Source organism: Arvicanthis niloticus, chromosome 2 (assembly GCF_011762505.2).
Source record: "Arvicanthis niloticus isolate mArvNil1 chromosome 2, mArvNil1.pat.X, whole genome shotgun sequence".
NCBI lineage: Eukaryota > Metazoa > Chordata > Mammalia > Rodentia > Muridae > Arvicanthis > Arvicanthis niloticus.
In genome coordinates this window covers 7,733,066-7,752,055 of record NC_047659.1, presented here as the reverse complement: position 1 = coordinate 7,752,055, position 18,990 = coordinate 7,733,066, and the positions used below count along the sequence as shown (strand labels likewise).

The 18,990-nt window shown below is 49.8% G+C and overlaps 1 long non-coding RNA gene across 1 annotated transcript; it reads right to left on the bottom strand.

Annotated features, from left to right (window-relative positions):
* Window positions 1–13,534: 13,534 nt before the first annotated feature.
* LOC143441253 (uncharacterized) lies at window positions 13,535–16,142 on the bottom strand. The gene is made up of 2 exons (XR_013108479.1): window positions 15,672–16,142; window positions 13,535–14,617 (listed from the first exon to the last, which is right to left on the bottom strand). It is a non-coding gene; the product is annotated as an uncharacterized LOC143441253 (long non-coding RNA).
* Between the last annotated feature and the right edge of the window lie 2,848 nt (window positions 16,143–18,990).

The following is an 18,990-nucleotide window of genomic DNA, read 5'->3' as shown; positions in this document are numbered from 1 at the left end:
GTGTAGCAATATTATTATCTATAGATCTCAGTGGCAACACTATGGCTCGGTTTCTGCTCGTGAAGCATTTGCGTGTCTCACGCAGGCCCTGAACCTGGCATAGGCATCTCTGCCTTCCTTTGCTCCTTGCTCTCAGTAGCAGCTAAACTGCTTTCTAGGCTTCCATGGACCCAGTCCTGTAGAGACTGCAGGAGACATGGGGAATAACCCCTAGTTCTGAGGTCCTGTGACTTTGGTGGGCGTTTGCCCCCATAATGACAGGGCACAAGTCCAGCCAGAGCAGGAGAGGGTGGAATCCAGAGTGGGGGCTGCCAGAATCTGAGAAAGCCCCAAAGGTTCAGACCCAGGGAGCCAAGAGCTTCCACTGGCTTTGTCATCCTTGGCTTCTTCCTCTTCCTCTTCTTCCGGGGGCACCAGACGCATCTGAGCAGAGAGGATGGAGGTAGTACTGAAGACAGACAGAACCTTGGCCAGACAGAGCCCTCGTGTCCCACTGCCCTAGCTTACAGGAAGGACCTGGTGCTGTACAGAGAGATGACATCCCTTACGACACAGAGGCAGTCAGTGGCTGAAGGTCTTATGTAGTCCCCTGGCCTCACACCCAGCCCTTTGTCCACTGAGCATTATGGAGAGGTAAACAGGGTTAGGGTGCAGGGGCTGGAGAGGTTGCTCAGTGGTTAGAGCTCTTGCTGCTTTTGCAGAGGACCTAGCATTGGTTCTCAGCACCCACACTGTGGGGCAGAAATCTCGCGGGCGGGGAAAGGAGGGAGTCCGGCAACAGAGTCTCAGGGCGGTCTGGCACCAGGGCTTCCCACGCCGCCAGCCCCACATTCATGCAGCTGTCGGTGGGCGGGCCGGCGGCTGCATCGGCAAGGTTCCAGGGTTCCAAAAGCTGGGAATCAGGCGGAGAGACCATGGACACGTGGAGTCTGGTTTTCCAAAGCTTTTATTGTTCATGACATGGTGAATGGATGTAGGTGTTGTGCGCTTCTTCCCCCCTCAAAGGCCAGGGGAGACCAGTCTTATAGGGAAGAGAGAAAGGGGAGGGAATAACTTAATTAGCTACGCCCCTGGCCTTTTGATAATTCATTAATATTTAAATCTCTGGAGGTGGAGACTTGTTAGTCACACACTCTACCTGTCCTACGTGACCAAAGGTAACAGATTAAATGGAGTTACCTCGTCCAAGGCCCAACACCACACGGGGCTCATGACGGCCTAGAACTCCAATTCCAGGGGATCCGATGCCCTCTTCTGGTCTCTGAGGGCACCAGGCAGCCACATGGTTCACAGACACATGTGCAGTCACACACTTATCAAATAGAAATAAATCCTTAAAAAACGAGAGTCTGTTTGTCATGGTAGTCAAAGAATGGAGTAGTGGACTGTGCCAGCAGAGAACTCCACCCTCTGGGGAGGACATCTCTATGAACCATGGTTGTTGGGAGAGTCGGGGGCAGGAAAAACCTGCGACTCTCAAGGCTGCAAGAATTGAAGAGGGAGAGCCCATCTAGGACCCAAACTCCTAATATCTCCTTGCCATGGGCTCCTAGAGCCAGAAGTACCCCCTTATGGGACTGCCAGGCCCCCAGCTCTTCAGTTCCTAGAAGAGAATGAGGTGACAAGGCATGGGGCGGAGCAAGGGGGAGGTGACCGCTTCACTGTGAGAGAGCCTCACATTCTGGAGATATGAGCCACTTTCCTTTCTTTTGACAATGTTGATGTTAAAATTTTATAATCATAGATGGGCATGGTGGCACACATATTTAATCCCAGCACTTGGGAGGCAGAAGCAGGCAGGTCTCTAAGTTCGAGGCCAGCCTGGCCTACAGAGTGAGTTCCAGGACAGCCAGGGCTACACAGAGAAACATTGTCTTGAAAAAAATTTTCAATTATTAAAATATATTTGGTGGGGAGAGCACACGTCACACCACAGAGGACAATAGGCAGGAATGGTTTCTCTCCTTCCACCACGTGTGTTCCAGAGACTGAGGTCAGGCCCTCAGGCTTGGTAGCGCTTTTATCTGCTGCGCCATCTCATAAGCCCTTCAATTCTTTTTATTTTGGTAAAATACACATAACACAAAAGTTACTGTTTGAGGCACATGAGACTGCAGTTCAAGGTGTTTAATCCACACTTGACTTTTGAAAACCGAACCTCCTGCCTCCACATCCTGCCCGGGCAGGCCCGGGGAGGGATAAGGATGACAATCGCTTGGCTGAACACTGAGGAAAAGGAAACAGGAAGGGTCTGGAAGGAAGCCGGACTGGGGAAGAGCATGCAGGAAGCTGCTTCCCAGCTGCCTGCCCAGCCCCACCCAAGTCCTGACCAGCCTCAGCCTCCGCCAGGAAGAGCCACCATGCCTCACCTCGACAACAGCTGGGGCTGGCCCCCAGGCCCCCTCCACGCAGGAATCATGAGAAACTTCCCTGGCCTCTAGTCTATTGGAAAGCCAGGTATGAGGGACCTGAGGGACCAAGGTCCTCATCCCTAAAGTGGGAGCTAGTGAGAGCTGGACTCCTGAGCCATTCTGAAAACTTATGTAAAGCAAGCTTGGAGATGCCACCAAGCAGCTTCCTGTGTCAGCAGCTTCTGGTGTCGGTAGCTTCCGGTGTCAGCGGCTGCTAGCACAGTGACTGCTGTCATTCTGGCATCATGTATGTTCTGTAAAGGGACAGGCTCTTCCACCTACCCTTCATACTCAGTGGGTCTCTCCATAGACCAAGTCCTAAGTTCACAGGGTTCCTGCAGCTCCGGGACCAGCTCATGGTGGCCAGACAGACAGACACAGGACTGTGAGGGAAGAGAGGGGACAGGCAAGGTCTCTGTGCTGGTAATAAATAATAAACACATTCTGGCGCTGGGAAAGGACGACAAAATGGACCAGGTCAGGATCAGTCAAGGCTTCCTGGAGACATGCATGAAGGTAGACAGAAAGATCCAGCATGGAACACAACCCACGGCCCCCCAGCAAAGGCCAGGAGCTGGCAAACACCCTGGGATATACAGGAAACAGGAAATGATTTCAAATTCAGGGGACAGAGGAAACAAGATAGGAGAAGGAAGGGTCTGGGGGAGCCCAGTGGGCGGGGCAGATCAGGGTTTGTGTGTGTCCACTTGGGCTCTCCTTGCAGGCTGCAGGTATACTTTAGAGTGCTGGCCTATGGTCAGAGGAGATCTGAAGTGGGCCGGCACCACCGCAGGCATCCTGGGAGAAAGCCGAGGTACAGAAAGAGTGGCTTAGGGGAGTGGTGATGGTGGACTCCAAAGGTGAACTGGTTAGCAGAACAATGTCCCCAGCCTAACCCCTGGGGCTCACAGATGGCTTGTTTCACCCCAGAGAACTCCAGAGACAGAAGGAACAGAGGCAGCAGCCCACCAGCCTTTGAGGTGGGGGGTTATTCTAGACCACCTGAGAGATTGAGGGGCTCTGAAATGGGGAAGCAGGTAACAGAAGAGGAAGCACCTGAGCAAGGTAACCATAAGGCCAAAGATTGGAAAGGCAGTCAGTGGGTGGGCTCACTGCTCAGAAAAAGGTAAGGGTAAGGAAGTTGACCCTTCCAACACACACACACACACACACACACACACAAGACGGAGAGAGAGAGAGACTGCTAACACACATACAGAAACAGAGACAGAAAGACTGCAGAAGGAACCCAGTGCTAACACACACACACACACACACACACACGAAGGAGAGAGAGACAGACTGCTAACACACACACAGAAACAGAGACAGAAAGACTGCAGAAGGAACCCAGTGCTAACACACACGCACGAGAGAGAGAGAGAGAGAGAGAGAGAGAGAGAGAGAGAGACAGAGAGAGAGAGACAGGGAGAGACTGAAGAACACAGTGCTAACACACATACATGCATGCACAAGAGACAGAGCCCGCAGAAGGGACCCAGTATCTCTCTGTCTCTCTCTCTCTGTCTCTATCTCTCTCTCACACACACATGAGAGACACACAGAGAGAGAAAGAGACAGAGACAGACATAGAAACACAGAAGAGAGAGAGAGAGACTGAAGAACAACACAGTGCTAACACACACAGACATAGAAACACAGAAGAGAGAGAGAGAGACTGAAGAACAACACAGTGCTAACACACACACATGCATGCACAAGAGAGAGCCTGCAGAAGGAACCCAGTCTCTCTCTCTCTGTCTCTGTCTCTCTTACGCGCACACACACACACACACACACGAGAGATATATAGAGACAGAAAGTCTGAGAAGGAACCCAGTGCTAACACACACACACACACACACACACACACACACACACACACACACACACACACGAGAACCTGCAGAAGGAACCCAATATTACTGCACACCTTGAATTCACCCAGGTTTGACCTCTGACCTGTAGAACTCTGCTGTTTTATGACACTAAATCTGGAGCAATTGTTACGTTAGGGTAACCACTAACCATAAAGGGCTGCAAGAGGAGAAATGGGGGTGCGAGAGGACACAAGCCCGTGCCCCACAGCGCTGGGGCCAGAGCGCAGGAGAGCCTCACGGGAGATAGGATGCCTGAAGGCAGTAAGAGCCGCAGAGGATGCATGGCCCGGAGAGGTCTTGGTTCCCCACAATTGCTTGGATCTCATTTTTTCAAGCATCGAAACAACCATGCTGGAAAAGCTTTCCTTACTAGAACTAGCCAGAATCAACTGAATTTGAACCTCCAGGGTTGAAGTCAAGGTGGGCTGAGATGCCCAGGGCCAGATGTAAGTAGGGAATCTGCGCGTTCACAGTCATAAAAGATGCTAGACTGTAGAGACAGTAGGTGGGGCTGGTTCTGATCCTTCCCCATCTCACTCTCGTATTAATTTTTTGTTTATTGTTTAATCCCTTCTTCAAGCTATAATGAGGGAAGCGAGTTGTCCTGCAGGAGGGAGGCGCGCGGCTTCCAGCCTCTCCGCCTGGCTTCGTCTCTCCACCGGGCTTCGTTCCCCACCGCCTCCCCGTCTTTGTCTGACTCCGCGCTGCCGCGCACATGGTCCCCTGTCAAATTCCGGGCGGCTCCGTGGGACACGTGTCGGGAAGCCAGCAGCGCTGCAGGTCCCATGTAACCATGGAAACGGAGGCCAATGGGAGGCCAGCGCTGCCCGCGGGGGCGGAGCCTATAGCGCGAGGGGTTGGACTTGGGCGTGAACAGGAGAACTAATGAGCGGGAGATTTGGGTGTGGTTTGTGTGTCATTCAAAGGGAGATCAGACCTGTGGCAGTCCACAGTGCGGAGGACGCCCACACGGCTGAGTCCTGCACCACGTGGTTTTGATGACATTTTTCTTGATACTGGGAATTGCTTTGCTTATAAACTATAAAGTTAGGATTCAAGAATTCTACAGAACCAGGTTCCATGCCACCAGCCACTCTGAGCCACGGGCATGTGGCCAGACCCTTCTATTCTTCAGCTTGGTTGTCTGTAAACAGGGTTGGTATGAGGCACTAGAGGTGACGCCCGGCTGATGCTCTTATATCCAAGGTCCCCCGCCACTCTCCAGGAAGTAGGTACTCATCTGAGGCAGGAAACCCATCTTCTCAGGAGGAAGGAGACCCTGGGACCCTGACTTCTGACTCCATGGCCCAAGAAGGAATCTAAAGCTGGGCTCAGTGTGCCTGTCAACAAAGTGGGAAGAGGAGACTGGAACCTGTCAGTCAATACAATCTGTCCCCATTGCAATAGGCAGGCAAAGGTACAGCTGAGCATCTCCCAGTGCAGGAGGTGAAAGTCCCAGTGCCCAGATCTGGGAGCCTGGATGGGTGTGGATATCACAGCCAGGGATCCATGATAGCATTTTTGCCCTTGGATCAAAAATGTAACTGAGAATCTGAAACAAGGTGATAATGGGTTCTTTTAAGGAAGCCCAAGAATGTTCAGTGACAGCAAAAGTAGAAGACAGACTTCAGGAGGGACTTGGAGTCTGGTGAGCTAGCTTCCCCAAGTCCAGCACAGGGCCAGGAATAAGCATCTTCTGGGCGAAGCTTCTGTTAGCCTGAATCACTTCTTCCATGAAGGAGTTCACCCATTGGTTCATCCTGCAAAGTTCTCTGCAGCCTGTATACTGGGAGCTCTGCTAAGAACTGGACTGCAGAGGTGAGCGAAGAAATTGCTGTCTGCAAGAAGCCACTATCTGGCCAGGGAGACAGACATTAAAGAAATAAACAGGCAAACAAATCCATACCTCAAGCACCCATGAATACCCTAGAAGAAAGAACAGAAGCCATAACACCCAGCAAGTAAGGAGGAGGCTGGGGTGGGGGTGGGGGCTCTTCTGGGAAGTGACATTGTAGACGCACCTTCGAACAGAGCTGGAGACTCTGTGGGGAAAGCATTGAGCATAGGCAACCTGGGAGCCTGGAGTCAGAAGCTCAGGCATTATGCAAGGACAGCAAGGGCATGAATCAGCAGACAACAGCCAGCAATCCGGATTTCAGAAAATGGCCCCCAGATCAGGCTTCGGAGAGCAAGACTGAAATGCTCACTCCTGTTTTCCCTGTCATCCCCTGGCTGGGGCAGGTAACTGACCTTACCATCTTTCACATTTTCCCATGGAGAGACACAGATCGCCCTGGAGTCAGAAATGTGTTTCAGAGGTGGAGAGATGGCTCAGTCAGTAAACTGCTTGCCTTGCAAGCTGGAGGATAGGAATTCAATCTCCAGAACCCGTGCATTGGAAAGCCAAGCACAGTGATGTAATGGCAGCCTTGAGAAGACAGAGCCCTGGAGCTCACTCGCCATCCTGCCTGGCTGAATCAGCACGCCAGACCAGAGAGACCCTGCCTCAAAAGCAAAGTAGAAAGCTCCCGAGGAACACCTGAGTGTGTCCTTGAATCCATGTGGACTCACACAGACAGTCAGACACACACCACAAACATTACCACATACACACACAACATAAATACATCATGCTCAAACACATCATACACCCACACACCATACACATATACCATATACTACACAGATACACCACACAACATACCACATACACATACACCACAATAACACACAAACATACCACACACCACCACATACACCATACACCATATATATATATATATACACAAACACACACCACACAAACATAACATACTACATATACACCACACACATATCAAACACCATATACACCATATATCCATATACACTCCACCCCCCAACACCACACAGATACACACACCCCACACAGACAAACCACAGATACCACACAGACATACTACATACACCACACATACACACACACCACACATATACACCACACACCGCACAGACATACCACACACATACACACAAACCACACATCACATACATACACACACTACACACACCACACACACACATACACACCACACACATACACACACATACCACACATATACACCACACACATACACACACATACCACACATACACACCACACACATACACACACATACCACACATACACACCACACACATACACACCACACACACACACATATACACCACACACACACCACACATACACACCACAGGCATATACACACATACCACACAGACACACCACACACAAACCACACACATACACACACATACCATACATACATACCACACACATACACACCACACACACAACACAGACACACACCACACACACATACCACACATATACACCACACACACATATATACCACAGACACACACCACAGGCATACACACACATACCACACAGACACACCACACACACATACACACCACAGACACACATACCACAAACACACACAGACCACAGACACACACACCACTGACACACACAGACCACAGACACACACAGACCACAGACACACACACACACCACAGACACACACACACATCAAGCATGAGCAAGTGACAAGATTGAGGAGCTCAGAGCTCAGGAAATGACCTTCAGGATGGCCATCGAGACAGGGAACTGGGGAACTGGGCCCTGGAAGCATGGCTGGAGAGGAAAATGCAAACTGAAGAACTGGAGACCTCAGATCAAGAGCACCCGTGACCATGAACTATAACCAATAATTCCTACCATCGACAAGCTCTTGCTGCACCATCTCTTTAACGTTCAGGGCAGCAACCTGAGCTCTCCATAGGAGTCTCCACCATTTTGTCTTCGTGTCCTACAAACAGTATTAAGGGGAGTCTGAGTTATGCACCCTGGGCAGTCACCTTCAGTCCAGAGTTTCTGCCCTGGACCACACACTTCCCTGCCCAGCCTGCTCTTGGGTCCTCCCTCTGGATCCACTCAGAAGGCTCCTCAGAAGGTGCTGGCTAGGCTGAGAATGGACCGGCCAGGAGGGGAGCACTCGAGCAAGGTCAAACTCCTCAGACATGTGGTCTAGAGGAACTGAGCATGTAGGCCTCTGCTGAGCAGTAGGGAACCATGGGAGGATTCTGGGGCAGAGTGTGAATGTGTGAGTGGCTGGAACACAGGGCTCTGTTTTGAGGGTGACCCTCACCCTGCACCCAGACCTGGCAGAGACCAGCAAGCTCCGCTTCTGGGCAACATTCTCCCACTCCAGCCCCTGCTTCCTGATGCCTGGGGGGTGGGGGGAGGGGGCGCTCCTTCTTAAATGCCCAAGGAGGCTGGATTGGCTCAGTGGGTAAAGGTGCTTGCTACCAAGCTTACCTAAATTTGATTCTTCAGAGCCACAGGGCGAGAGGGGAGAACCTGTTCTTGCCAGTTGTCTCTGACCTCTGACTTGTCAATGCACACACAAACTAGATAAATAAATGTAATATTTAGAAGGAGGCCATGCCTGGTGTGGCAATGCATGCCTTTAATCCAAGCACTCTGGAAGCAGGAGACAAGCTGATCTCTGTAAATCTGAGACCAGCCTTTTCTGCATAGAGAGTTCCCAAAGCTACACACTGAGATACTGTCAAAAAAAAAAAAAAAAAAAAAAAAAAAAAAAAGAGGCCAAAGGTGATTTGACTGACTGAATGTCACAAGCACCACAGCCTCCCAGAGTCACTGTTTCTCACCTGTGTGCCAATCAGGGGCCTGCTAATAATGACCTCCACTGACCAGGGACCCATGCTCCCCACCTGCACTATGGATTCCTGTCCCACCTCCACCAATCTTCCCGTAAAGGCTCTTGCTCCCTGAGGCAAGACCCAGAGTGCCAGGGAAACCTCCCAGCACCTCAGCTCTGGCTGTAATTCTGGTTTCCAGCAACACATAAAAATAGCTTCAAGGACATCCAGGGGACAGGAAGGGGGAGACCTGGTCCCTTAGCTTCCAGGAGAATCGGGTAGCTAGACTTCCTTTTCTCTCTCTCTCCTAGGGCTCCCTGCCATTGTTCCAGCTGAATCAGGTCTGTGCCTCCCTGCAGACTGTAGGCAGAGGCCCACTTAGTCAGGAGCCCATCTCCCTGATTCAGGCAAAGGCAGGCAGATGCAGATTTCCCACTACCAGCTCCAGCACTAAGGCTGCTGCAGAGCCCTGGTGTAAAGGCTGGGGTCCAGAGCCCTCCTGGGGACCAGGGAGGGGACTGTGGGTTGAAGTACGGAGGCTGTCGCCCAAAGCAAGGGGTTTGTTGGGCTCTGATTCCTTTCCCAGACAGTGGTGAGACCTGCATATACCACAGGCAGCCTTCCAGGCCCTGCAGTCTGAATGATGGGTCCGTAGGACTAGCCTTCAGCTGAAAAGAAAGAGAAGATAGCAGGTACCATATGTGTATCTAGTGCTGAGACCTTTGGTCTCTCCTGGTCCCCTCAGACCATATGTCCCCATTGTACATATGATCTCCAGGGCTCACAGCTAACATGGGGACTTCAGAACTGGGTAGTTGGCATACAGTTTTAATCTTAACACTTGAAAGGCAGAGGTGGAGCTCTGTGAGTTCAAGGCCAACCTGGTCCAAGCCAGCCAGGAACACAAAGAGAAACTCTTTCTAAAATAACAACAACAAGCAAACAAACAAACAAAACAATACAAAAACAAAAGACCTAGGGAAAGGCACAGGCTAAGGGTGTAAGCTAAAAGCTGGGATTCATTTTTTTCCCTGCCTCTCTGGGCCTCTCTCTGTCTCTGTCTCTGTCTCTGTCTCTGTCTCTGTCTCTGTCTCTCTGTCTCTGTCTCTGTCTCTCTGTCTCTCTGTCTCTCTGTCTCTCTGTCTCTCTGTCTCTCTCTCTCTCTCTCTCTCTCTCTCTCACACACACACACACACACACACACACACACACACACACACACAGAACTGTCAACTGCTATGATACCTGCCCTCCTGATGAAGCTCTCTTCTAGCTCCACAGAAACACTGTGCCCAGGCTGAGCCCAGGGTGGGGTTCTCAGGAGCTGACTTGAGCAGGACCTTGCTCTAGCCACTGCCAGGACTAAGCACAAGTAGTGTTTGTGATGGCCTCAGCCCCAGCCCACTGCTGAGGACTGACCCCAGCTGGCCTCCAAGCAGTGCATTGTTTGTCTTCCCAGGCTGCTGAGTTTGGTTCCTAGATATCCAGAGTCGGGGCAGAAGGTGACCTGGGGCAGAGGTAGGGAACTGAACGTGGACTGTGAGGCTTCAGCCAATGCAGAGACACCTTAGTGTCCACTGTGGTCTTGAAAGGAAGAAAAAAGGACAGGATGCTGGGGTGGCCTGAGAGCAGACTCAAACCATGTGCTTGTGCTCTCTCTCTCTCTCTCTCTCTCTCTCTCTCTCTCTCACTCACACACACACACACACACACACACACACACACACACACACACAGAGCTGTCAACTGCTATGAGCAACCACATGGCCACAGGAAGCACGGGAGAATACAGCTCAGAGTCCCTCACTGTACCAACTCTGTATGCTCAGACATAATTAATTCCGAGGGAGTCCCCTACATGCCATTCTGAAGAATTCGCTCACCGTAGGATAAAAAAACCTTCCTGTGGCATGCTCCTGTTATATCATGTTATTTTTCAAACTTCTGTGGTCACATTTTGGGTTCATTGAAGAAGTCAGTGGGTTTCTTCAATGGTGGGAAACAGCCACGGCCAGGCTGTGTCTCCACTACTGCATGCTGTTACCTGTCTGGTTCTTCTATACCTAGGCTTCCTGGGGGCTCTTACTTTCATAGTAGCCACCTCGTTGATATAGTTCACACACCATATAATTCACCCCTTGGTGTGTGTGCATGTGTTGGTAAGTAGGTATGCATGCAGGTACATACGTGTGGAGACCTGAGGCCAACCTCAGGTGTGGTATTTCAGGTTCTATCCACCTTATTCTGTTTTTATAAGATTCATTTTATTTGTAGAGGGGTGTGTGTGTGTGTGTGTGTGTGTGTGTGTGTGTGTGTGTGTTCATATATGTGTGTAGGTACTCATGAGAGCCAGGAGAGGGCGTCAGATCCCAGAGCGTGAGTCACAGGCAGCTGTGATTTCCTCTGACCCTCTGACAGAGTGATAAGGTTTATAACCGGTCAGAACTTGCTGTCTGCCTCCTGATTGAGCACACAGTGTGACCAGCTGCCCTGTACTTCTGCCACACGCCTTCCCCCACCATTGTGAACCAAAACTAGGAGCCATAAGCTCTCTCCACACCTTAAGCTGGGGCTTGTCAGTATTTTCTCACATCAAATATGATGGATAGAGATGTATCTGGGGTGCAAGGAGCCCAGAGTCCAGTATCAGTTTCTGTGGACCACTATGGGGGAACGGGCAAGCTGTTGAAAGCAACACCATCATTTTACAGTCCTACCAGGAGACACCAGGGCTCATTTCTCAGAGTCTCACTAACACTTGGTAATCTCTTCTATGCTGGTCACCCCGGCAGGGTGAAGTGTTATCCCATAGTGGTTTTGATTCGCATTTCCCTAGTGACTAAGGGGCTGGGCAATTTATAGAGATTTTTTTTTTTTTTTTTTTTTGAGAAATTTCCAACTGAAATCTTTACTCATTTTTATATTGGCATGCCCATCTTTTAAGCGTTTAAAATTTTTTATTACATTTTATTTAGAGGGGACAGGCTCATGCACAGACATGTGTGGCGGTCACAGGGCAGCTTGCAGGAGTCAGTCCTCTCCACCTCAGGTCATCAGGCTTCTCCAGCTTTCATCTCACCAGCCCCTCTTCCGAGAGCTTACTAGTTTTGGCCTAGTATGTGTAATACTGTGATCCATTCCTTGTTTTCGAAGTAATCCCATTGTTGTGTTGATGTACCAGTCAGAGATTTAATCCAGGACTAACAGGTACTTACACCCTATTTTCCTAGCCCTGGGAAGCAAGAGGAGAGGCCTGGTTATGGGGCTGTGCAGGCAGGAGATTCAAAGAAGTGTCACATTGGACCTTGGAGGGAAGGGATGGCTGTGGCCACTATCTTAGCCACTCTAAGGCTGTCAGGTCACAGCTGGCTTGCTAGTACAAGTTGATGGTTTTCTTTATTTTGTTCCCAAGAATACACTAAAGCCTACCTAGCAGACAGCATCATGCCACCCGACATGAAAAGGCTTGGAAGGACTTTCTGATGACCCAAGGAATTAGAGAGAAAAAACCAAGTCATATCAAGAGGTTCATACATCCGTCAGCAACTGACGGATAAAATGGTAAAGACTGGATAGGATCCTCTGGACCCGTGTAGAGCAGCCAAGCATGCTGTGTGCACCTCTAATCTCAGCACCGAGGAGAGACGCACCTCCTGGGACTCGATGGCCAGCCAGCTTTCCTGGTGAATGAAGTTCAGGCCACTGAGAGCCCTTGTCTCAAAATAATAAAAAGACATACAATGCTTGAGGAATGATATTTGAGGTTGTCCTCGTGTCTCCACACACGGGACACACACACACTCACACACACACAGAGTCTTAGTTTCGGTTCCATTGCTATGAAGAGACACCATGACCAAGGCAACTCTGAAAAAGGACAACATTTAATTGGGGCTGGCTTACAACTTCAAAGGTTCAACAGGCAGCTAGGAGAAGGGTATCAAAACCTACCTCCACAGTGACACGTTTCCTTCAACAAGACCATACCTACACCAAAAAGGCCACACCACCTAATAGTGCCACTCCCTGGTCCAAGCATATTCAAACCACACACACACACACACACACACACACACACACACACACACACACAGAGTGATTGGCAAGGCCAAGTCCTGTTGGTCAGCAAAGATCAGCAATAACACAGATGGCAAGAAAGAGGAGATGCTGAGGGCTTCTCCAGATGGCCAAGAAGCCAGACTAGAGAGGAGACAGGTCTGGAGGAATCAGCATCCCCAAGTTGAAGTACAGGCCAACACTTTGGTACCTAAATAAAAGGACCAGCCATGTGTAGTTCTGCATGCCTGTAATCCCAGCACTCAGAAGGTAGAGGCAGGAGGATGAGTAACTCTAGGTCAGCCTTGGCTACATAGCAAGTTCAAGGATAGGTATTCTGAGCTACATAAGACCTGGGCAAGAAACAGGAGAGAGAGGACGGTGGGCCTCACACTCATCACAGAGAGAGAGAGAGAGACAGACAGACAGACAGACACAGACACACAGAGAGACACAGACACATATAAACAGGAAATGAACCTTTGAAAGTTTTTTTATTACGAAATATTTTGTCAGACTTAGGAAATATCCCCACAGAAGCAGCAAACTCCCACTGATGTGGAAAGGCCTCCGCCTCTTTCTGAAGCCCAGAACCTGTCTCACCTGCCGTGTCTGAAGTCTTGATTGGCCATCTTGATCCATTTTACTTCCATAATGGTTTACATGCAACAGTAGAGGTGTGTTACGTGGTTCATAAAGAAAAATGTCAACGTCACCACTTGAGTGGGACTGTAAGGGTCAGGTAGCTGAGCTGAGCGAGGGCAGCTGGATGCTAGTTGTCCCTGCCACCCGGAAACTATAGAAAGCTTAGAGGAAGAGGAACATGAGGGCCTCTGCCCCATGCTCAGGAGGGACATGGACAGAAAGGGGAGGGGGCTGAGAGCAGAGATTTGGTCAGCATCTGTCACTCCCCTACCAAGAACCACAGGGGGACCTTTGGCTGGGATAGAGATAGGACAGGGGCCACTCTGCAGGCCCGGTAAAGACGACAGGACAATGGCTGTGTGAAGTGCTTACTGTGGTATAGTGTCCACCTCTGCTCCCCACCCCATCCTATCGTGCAACCCTGGCTGGCCTGAAATTCACTATGTAGACCAGGCTATCCTTGAACTCAAAAGATCTGCCTGTGCTGGGCGGTGGTGGCGCACGCCTTTAATCCCAGCACTTGGGAGGCAGAGGCAGGCGGATTTCTGAGTTCGAGGCCAGCCTGGTCTACAGAGTGAGTTCCAGGACAGCCAGGGCTACACAGAGAAGCCCTGTCACCCTGTCTTGAAAAACAAAAACAAAAAAACCAAAAAAAAAAAAAAAAAAAAAAAAAAAAAAAAACAAACAAACAAAAGATCTGCCTGCCTCTGTCTCCTAAATGTCGGGATTAAAATGCGTACCATAACTCCAGGCAGGCTAGCTTTAGCTCAGTCTTTAGCTCATGTCCAGCGACAACTGAGACTTCATGTTCATTGTGTATTTTCCTTGGCTTGCTGGGATGAGAGCCACCTCTGCCAAGGCCAGAGCCTTATCCCAATAAGGATTCAGGAAAGGGGTCACTTAGGTCACTCCAGCCTAAAGGTTAAAAAATAATAATAAAATAAATCCACAATCAAGTCCACTTTACAGAAAGCTTGCAAATTTACCATATGTCCATCTTACACTTCTATGTTAAATTAATTACTCAATGACTGTTCTTGTTGGTGCCAATGAAATAGAATCAACATAGTCACACACACACACACACACACACACACACACACACACACACAGGGTCTTAGTTGCTTTCTGTTGCTGTGATCAACATCAGGACCAAACTGACTTTCACTTTCTCTGCATGGCTTGCTCAACCTGCTGTCTTAGAACACACCGAGCCACCTGCTCAGGGTGGCTGCAGCACCGAAGCCACATTTTCTCAGTTGATGTTCCTCTTCCTAGAAGATTCTAGTGTCAGGTTGACAGAAACCTCACCAGGATAGCATCCTACAATTTGACCCTAGCAATCTGAGCACTCCAGGCAAACGGTCTAACACGGAGCTATATCCCTAACCCTCCTTTACATTTTTTAAATTACTTAAAAAAAAAATGTGTGTATGAGCGTGGATTCGTGCACGTGAATGCAGTTTCTCAGAGTCTGTAGGCTTCGGATCCCCCAGGGCTGGAGTTACCGGAACTGTGAGCCACTCAGCATGGTGCTGAGAACTGAATCCGGGTCCTCTACAAGGGCAAGAGTCTCTTCTTAACTGTTGAGCAGTCTTACCAGCTTCTCACATTTAATTAAAAACAAAAACTGGGGAAGGTATACACACCACGCCACGCTGTGTGTGGGAACCAGAGGGCAACCTAAGAGAGCTGGTTCTTTCCTCCTACCCCCACGAGCCCCTGGGATCCTCCTCTCAGGAGCGACAGGGCCAGGAGTGACTGGTTGGACCCTCGGGGTCTATGGTACAGACCCAGATGCCAGACCCCTGCTCTGGACAGCCTCTGCCACTGACGAATCCCTGGGTGGCCCTGGAGCTGCCTACTAAGCTGAGGCTGGTATGAGGCCCTGAAAGAGTCTATGTACGCAGTTAAGCCCTGTTTCCCCATCTTTGCAGTGGCTTTGGGGTCACATGGTAGAAGCTAATACCTCGCTGGTTTGAAATCCTGTAAGCAGCAGATCGCAGAGAAAATTGTTTTAATTCTGCCCAACTGGGGAGCCAGGATCTTCTCCACCTGGGTTCCAGAACACTGAGAGGCCTGCACTGGTCCCTGCTGCGTCTGCCTGCCCTGCAGAGCCCTCTACCAGGATGGTGGCTGGTTCTTTCATCCTCCCCTTACTCTGAGGACGGGCGCTCCGGAAACCTTAGGCAGAGGCTGGAGACAGCAGGGAACCATGTTTCTGGGCTTCCAGGTACTTGCTAAAGCATCAGCCAGTGTGTTGCCAATCGGTGCCCGGCACAACAGAAATCTGCTTCCTGGGTCCTCCAAGTGGGTGGGGCCTGGGGGAGAAGCTGCCCTTTTCGTGCCTCTACTTTGTGGCAGGGGCTGGTGCTGGTGACCTCAGGCACACACCGCCCTCCTCCACCCCCCAACACGGAGAGACAGCTCACGCCGCTTTAGGAACACAGTTCAGCCTCCAAGCACTGTTCCAGTAGCTGCTGAGAAGCTCCCAGTGCAGACATCGCCTCCCCTGTCCCTGCTCTTTAGAAGATATCCCTGCGCAGAGAGACAGAAAAGACAAAGACAGGAAGAGAGAGGGGGTTTTCAAATGTTCAGAATGGGATGAAAATACTGGACAGAGGGCTCAACCTCAAACAGGTCTGTCCTGTCTAAGAAGGCGGCATCTAAACCACAGCTTGGGAGAATGCCGCCATGACCCCACATGGGGTTCTGTAATTAAATGTGGGCTCACAAAAACTTGGCCACAGTAAACGTTTATGGATGCAGAATAACCAAAATTGAACTCAAACTCAACAGGTCATGAATTTGAGGCGAGGTGTCGGCATCATGGGGCATTGGCGTGACGGCGCTGCAGCCTGGTTCTGGGCACGCAGCATTGCGCCTGGTCTCACCACAATGTGCCCGCGAACACCGCTTCAAGCAACTCAGCCCAGATTCAAGCCAATTCTGAAGCTACCACCGTCTTTACTATCCTTATAGAAACGGGTTCGTTACAGAAAACAAAATGCATAATATTTTGTTCTGCCGTCATTTCGCAGCATGCATCGGCATACCTGTGTGTTGTGCTGTGTTAGAAAGTGTGCTTTAAAAACAAAACAAAACCGAGCTGCTGACGACTCTGACAAAAACTGACTAAATGAATTTTGACTGGAGAGTAAGACAGACTTTCCAGCAGTTTCTGAAATGGCTCTAAGCACATCTCTGCCATTTTGTGCTGTGTTCCACAGTGCTCTGCAGTGTTTTTCGCACTGATAAATATATAATTAAAATGTTAATCAATGGGACTAGAGAGATGGCTCAGCACCTAAGAGCGGTTACTGCTCTTGGGGTGGGGTCGGGGGAGGGCAGGTTCAGTTCCCAGCATGCCCGTGGTAGTGTTTGGATGGGAATGTTCCCAGTGGGTTCAGATTTGGGATGTCTAGGGGGTGTGACCTTGTTAGAGGACATATGTCAGTGTGGCCCGGCTTTGAGATTTCTAATACTTGGGACATTCTTGGTTCACTTTCTCCTCTCAGCCATTCCTGCCGCCATAGCTGCATCATGATGGACTTTTATCCCTTTGGAACTATGAGCCCAGATAAAGCCTTCCTTCTGTAAGCTGTCTTGGCTATGTTATCTTAACAGTGCAACAGAAAATTAACCAGGCTGAGTGTGGAGGTGCACTCGAGAGGCAGAGGCAGGCGGAACTCTGTGAGTCCAAGGCCAGCCTGGTCTACAGATCGCGTTCCAGGACAGCCAGGCAAGATCAAGAGACCCTGTCTTAAAGAGAGGAGTGGGGATAAGAAGGAGGGGTCAGGGAGGGAGGGAAGGCTGGTTAACTCATACAGAAGGATTCCTCAGAACTGCCTATAACGCCAGTCCCAGGAGAATCTGGTGCCCTCTTCTGGCCTCCTCAAGGACCTACACTCACATGTGCAGACACCCACCCCCCTGACACACACACATATAATTAAAAATAAATAAATAAAAACAAATGTTTTAAAAAAAAACTTGATCAACTCTGAAAAAATGTTGAAAGTACTTTCTGTCCTGTGGTGTGAGTCAGGAAACATTTAATTCTTTGTGTGAAACAAGCAGGCACTGACATCTCATTAGTATGCAAATTTGCTTTAATCTTTAATAAACGGTAAGCTTACATGTATGCCAAAGCATTGGCTGGGGTTTTGTTGTTGTTGCTGTTGTTGGTTGGTTGGTTGGTTGGTTGGTTGGTTGGTTGGTTGGTTAGGGTTTTTGTTGTTGTTTTGGTTTGGTTTTTTTGTTTTTTGTTTTTTGTTTTGTTTTGTTTTGTTTTGTTTTTTGAGACACGTGTTCTCTGTGTAGTCCTGGCTATCCTGGAACTTGCTCTGTAGACCAGGCTGGCCTCAAGCTCACAGAGATCCACCTGCTTCTGCCTCCTGAGTGCTGGGATTAAAAGTGTGCACCACCTCCACTAAGCCAAAGCACTGTTTTTAAATTAATTTCCTTATAATGTATCAGTTAATGTTTTATTCAAATACCAATTTTATATACTTATACGCCTGGAGTTGTGTAAGTTTTCCCAGATAAAGCAAGCTCATGTGTAGATATAGTTAGGAAGCCGAGTCTGGTCTGAATTGAGAACTGAATGCTAGGAAAAAGCTGGTCATTCAGAGCACATTCAGACAGGAGGCCTGTGTGCCTGAGTGCAGGAGGCAGGGGCACGAGAGGAAGTCAGGCCAGGCTACGGGGGGGGCTTACACAGGGTACCAGTGGGCTGCTGTTTGGAGCCCACCAGGTGGAGGTGGTAAACATGCAGCCAGGATGGCAGCCTTGGGCACAGAGAGACATGGAGAGAGTCAAGAAAGAAGGGAAATGTGGGTGGGCTCAAGTGTGCACTGAATAAAGGCCTATTCCCGGGACAGATGTCTGCACTGGGACAGATGTCTGCACTGCAAGCTCCTTACTTCTTCCAAAGACCGGAATGTTTCTGGAGCTTCTGGCTAGGTCTGACCCCAACATGCAGGATAGCCTGCGGGCAAACAGACTAACCCTCCCCACTCTTGAAGTACAGACAGAAATGGCTGTGTGATGTTGGTCACTGTTCCTCTCTGGTCCATCATGTGCTGTGCAACTGAGCTAGGCATGTGGACACACACGAGTCATTTGCTATATTTTAAGGCACTTTACAGTGGCCCAAAGTGTCTCATCTCTGCAGACTCCACAGGAAAACACCTTTTCCCTCCCAGTGCTGAATTTCACTAATGGATTGCCTTGGGGCGTCAGGAACCTTCCAGCATCCAGTCTCCCCCATCTGTGTGTGTGTGTGT